Below are 5,352 nucleotides of genomic sequence, written 5' to 3'. Positions count from 1 at the left end.
ATGTATAAGTAATATTTATTTCTTCCCAAGCCTTTTGTGGGACACCAGCTCTCTTGAAGAGCTAAGTAACTGCTGTAAGTCTGAAGAAAATCACTACTCTTCACAATGTTCCAATGGCCACAGTAATCAAGGGCTCAATTATCCTCTTAATACTCATCTCCAAGTTATCGCAGCTAAGAGTGAACCACTAGAGGTTTGGTAACTTACTGAAAAACTTTCTGAAGAAAGCTTGAGTAATCAGAATGAAAGTCTAAAATACTCCCAACCACAGAAGAAATACTCTCCTAAGCCGTTCTTCAATGCTTTCCTGTGTTTTAAAGATCAAAAGAACAACAAAACTACCCTAGGTGCAAAACATTTATGTTTATTAAACATACTGTATTAACCATTCAGTGACCTGAAACATCCTGAGTCATCTATCACACGACTAATCTTCCATTCCTCTTTACTGTGCCCCCCACCCCACATACCCAATCAAATACTGGGTCTGTTCTACCCCCACAACATCAATTCTCTTTTATTCATTATCCTATTTCAGGTCCTAATTATTGGAGATATTCTAATAGTAAATAGTCTAGTCCATAATATAGACTTTTTTATAGTCTCTAATCAAGTATATAAGAAACTTCATAATCTTCTCTTTATATCTTTAAAATACGAACTCATAAAGGCAGCAGGAAGTACTAACAATTCCTCACAGGATCTAATATAACATCCTGTATACAGCAGACATTTAATATTAACAAAGGTAATAATTAACTTTTACAAAGATATGAGACTTAGAATACATAAAATCCTCACTAAAAATGCTGTTTTGTGGGAACCTGAATGTATTTGGTCCCAGAAGATTCATAATCTCCACTAAAGATAACAATATTATTAAAAGTATGAAAATCTACATACGATCAAAAGTAGACGCTGCTGCCATTATGTACAAAGGTATTGGTCTGTTGTTTTCAAAATTTTTAGCAACTAAACTATCTTTTCAAGTCAGGTCTCATAAAGATCCTAATAAAAAATACAGTGGTGGGGTGGGTAAATAAAGGAATTCAAGGGCAATTTAAAAGTTCGCTTTTCACTAAGGCAACTCATGAAACTGTACCCTAGTATGAAAATCACTGTTACATGGAGTAGTTCAAAATCTTTCAAAACCAAGGAGTAATTAGAATAAAAGCTAAGGAGTACAGTTAACTTTTTAGATGGGGGTAAAGAGGATACCTACGTTGAAACCACTTTCTGGACCAATATACATGTAACTTATTCCTGCAATCATCATTTGATTTTGTAACAGAAATCTGACATTACATCCTAAATATTACCACATGGTATACCTCACTAATAAGAAAACTTAATTTTTAAGAAATGTATGATGCTCTCTCAAAACAGTTGCTATTGCAAAACCAAGTATGGACTCAGAACTACACAACAAAAAATAATAAACTGTGCAGCATGTAAACTAAAAGATAAATTTAAAACGCAACAACAAAAAAGTACATAATAATTATTATTACAGAGCCTTGATGAGTGGTGATATAAACTCTTGCAAAGCATACAACTATTTTATATATTAGATCTTCTCAAGCAGAAGGAAATTTAACTGAAGTTAATGTATTCCCCATTCTGTGGAATAAACAAGTATTTAAAAATTATTAGAATATAATTTACTTACTGTAGTAGATTAAAATCAGTTGGTATTTCTGGAGCTGCTATCATTTCTTTATCATCTTCTGGAACACCTCAATGTCAGAAATATATTCATATATTTACGTGGGTAAAATGATGGCTTGCTTCTTTCTTCTAAGACAATTCCTTTAAAAAGGAGAAAATGACATCTACTATAAACGAACCAAAAATACTGGGAAAGGATATCCATACTCAAAAGCTAAATTCCCCAGTGCCTACCAATGTGTTTTAGTAAATAAGGATTTCGTTCCCTTGCATTTGACTGCTTATTGTTTTGTTGGTTTTTTGTTTGTTTGTTTGCTTGTTTTTTGAGACATAGTCTCGCTCTGTCACCCAGGCTGGGGTGCAGTGGCGCGATCTTGGCTCACTGCAACCTCTGCCTCCCAGGTTCAAGTGACTCTCCTACTTCAGCCTCCCGAGAAGCTGGGATTACAGGCGCAGGCCACCATGCCCAGCTAATTTTGTATTTTAGTAGAGATGGGGTTTTGCCATGTTGGCCAGGCTGGTCTCAAACTCCTGACCTCAGGTGATCCACCCACCTCGGCCTCTCAAAAGTGCTGGCATTACAGGCATGAGCCACCGTGCCTGACCATGACTGCTTAGTAGATATAGATTTGCTGTAACACTCGCAGCCCCATAGTAACAACACATAGGGGAAAAGAAGCTCATAAAACAACTGTTTTAAATTTTCTTGTGATTCTCCACCTGGCATTATGTATACATACATTAATACATCCTAAATAGAAACAGGATATGACTCTTACTGGTCCTGAAATCCCTGTGAGAACTTTAAACCATAATATGAGATGCCTGAAAATACAACCTTTCACTGATATCATACACACACAGTTAAAAGGAGCTAATAAAAAAAAACCTAAGATATAATTTTAAAACAGGTTTTCTGCCCTGGAAACATACAGTCCAAAGCCTGGCTTATTAAATAAATAACCACTTCATGATAACAAACTGTGTTGAGAAGAGAAAGGGGAAACAATGTTAGATCTGATCTATTCCTCCCCTCAAGGAACTTATGATCAATTTAAACGCCAATAATGTCATATGAACAACAGATGAATGCCATTTTGACCAAAGTACATGCAAAATGGCAGACAGAAAGGGTATTATGTCTATGTTTTGAAAGTCAAGGATGCATTTCCTAAATGAGAAAATGACCTAAAAGCAAACAAGAAAGTCGAAAACAGGCTGAAGCTAAAGTCTAAAGCTCTTAGTCTTATGTATACCTTTCTCTTATAAATTTATGTTTTCTTTTATTCCCATGTGAATTTAGTACTCGGTGGCCACCTAAAGAAAAGCAGGCAAGATTAAACATATCCAATTAATATTAAATGTTCAAATATACTGACAAACTCCTAATGATTTCTCCCAGTAGGTTAGACATCACACAAGAAACAGCTCAGTTTTCTTAGTAATATTATATCTCTAGGAAACATCATCAATGGCTACTAATACTTAATATATAAAGTTCAAAAGACTGTATTTCCTAGCTTACTTAAGCTAAAACAGCAAAATATTAATTTTATATTTTGTGAACAGCAAAATAACAAAAGTGGCAATACGAGAAACAAGAATGAATAATCCACAAATTAAATCCTGAATAATCAAATAATATATACCATCACTTTATTTTTTTCTGAAAGATACTCAGATTTTAAAATCCTGTTTTTGGCCAGGCGCAGTGGCTCATGCCTGTAATCCCAGCACTTTGGGAGGCCAAGGTGGGCAGGTCACTTGAGGTCAGGAGTTCGAGACCAGCCTGGCCAACATGGCGAAATCCCGTCTCTACTAAAAATACAAAAATCAGCCTCGTGTGGTGGCGCACACCTGTAGTCCCAGCTACTGAGGAGGCTGAGGCTGGAAAGCGGAGGCTGCAGTAAGCTGAGATCATGCCACTGCACTCCAGCCTGGGTGACAGAGTGAGACTCTTGTCTCAAACATACATACATACATACATACATACATACATACATACATAAATTTTAAAATCTTATTTCTGTTGAGACAGGGCCTTACTCTGTCACCCAGGCTGGAGTGCAGTGGCACAAATCATAGCTCACTGTAGCCTCAAATTTCAGGGCTCAAGAGATCCTTCTACCTCAGTTTTCTGAGTAGCTAGGACTACAGGTACTCACCACATCCTAATTTTTTCTTTTTTGAAGTTTGTCATCATATGTAAGACACACATTCACCTCCTAAAATGCTAACTTATTTATAAAAGAAAATTATTTTGTTTCTTTAAAAGGAACTGGAGAGGTACAGAACTAATAAAGTCTAACGAACAGGTCAGGTCATCTAGACGGCAAGATGAAAATAAAAGTGGTCATGTGATCCTTGCTGCATCTGTCTGTCTCTCTGAGCATTTCATAAAAACCAAAGTTGCTGCTTTCCTTCAATATAGTTTCCTTCAATATAGTTTCCTTCAATATAGTTTCTAAGCACACTTTGAAGATAGTTCATAAATACAGTCACCTAAGGAATCACAGGTGATGAATATAAAGCTCTGAAAAGCAGAGAGTACTAGATAAAATGAATATTGTGTGATATACTGGATTCTTCTAAATAGCACAAAATTAATTTCTACTGTAAAAGAAGTATTCCCAAGCCAAATTATTTTGCAAAGCATAGGCTATACTAACATGTGTTTCATAATTAGAAACCAAAGCAAACACAAAAGCAAAACCAAAGATGTATCTCTCAAGACAAGATAGATGCGCGCGTGTGTGTATTATATCTATATAAAAAATAGAGACAGACAGACAGACAGACAAGGTCTTACTCTGTCACCTGGGCTGGAACACAGTGGGGTAATCACAACTCACTACAGCCTTGACTTCCCCAGGCTCAAGTGATCCTCCCACCTCAGCCTCCCAAGTAGCTGGGACTATAGGCACACATTACCATGGCCCGGCTAATTTTTTCTTATTTTGTAGAGACAGGGTTTCACCATGTTGCTCAAGTTAGTCTTGAACTCCTGGGCTCAAGCAATTCACCCACCTCAGCCTCCCAAAGTGCTGAGATTACAGGCGTGAGCCACCGCACCCAGCCAGGTACATATATTTTTAAAAGAAAAAAAAATGTTGTGTCAGGGTCTGATAGAAAAACTATTGAAATGGCCAATTCCCTATCCTAGTGAAATATGACTTTTTTTAAAGTCTCTAAACTGCGAAAATTCATCCAACCAAGTAAAAGTATCCACCATGTGCCAAATGTAGTGCTGGGCAATGAGAATACAATAGTGAACAGGAGAACAATGATCCTTGTCCTTAATACCTGTTAAGAAATGTGATTATTATTTCTACTAGAAGGTACCTACTTGCTACTTAATATTATTAAATATAAGAATGCTGGCCGGGCACAGTGGCTCACGGCTGTAATCCCAGCACTTTGGGAGGCCGAGGCAGGCGGATCACAAGGTCAGGAGATAGAGACCATCCTGGCTAACGCGGTGAAACCCCGTCGCTACTAAAAATACAAAAAAATTAGCCGGGTGTGGTGGCGGGCGCCTGTAGTCCCAAGCTACTTGGGAGGCTGAGGCAGGAGAATAGTGTGAACCCGGGAGGCAGAGCTTGCAGTGAGCCGAAATCGCACCACTGCACTCCAGCCTAGGCGACAGAGCGAGACGCTGTCTATTTAAAAAAAAAAAAAAAAAAA

This window comes from Rhinopithecus bieti, unplaced genomic scaffold, assembly GCF_001698545.2.
Source record: "Rhinopithecus bieti isolate Rb0 unplaced genomic scaffold, ASM169854v2 scaffold_26545, whole genome shotgun sequence".
Classification (NCBI taxonomy): Eukaryota; Metazoa; Chordata; class Mammalia; order Primates; family Cercopithecidae; genus Rhinopithecus; species Rhinopithecus bieti.
The sequence above is the reverse complement of the archived record's forward strand: the minus strand, read 5'-3'. Positions refer to the sequence as shown.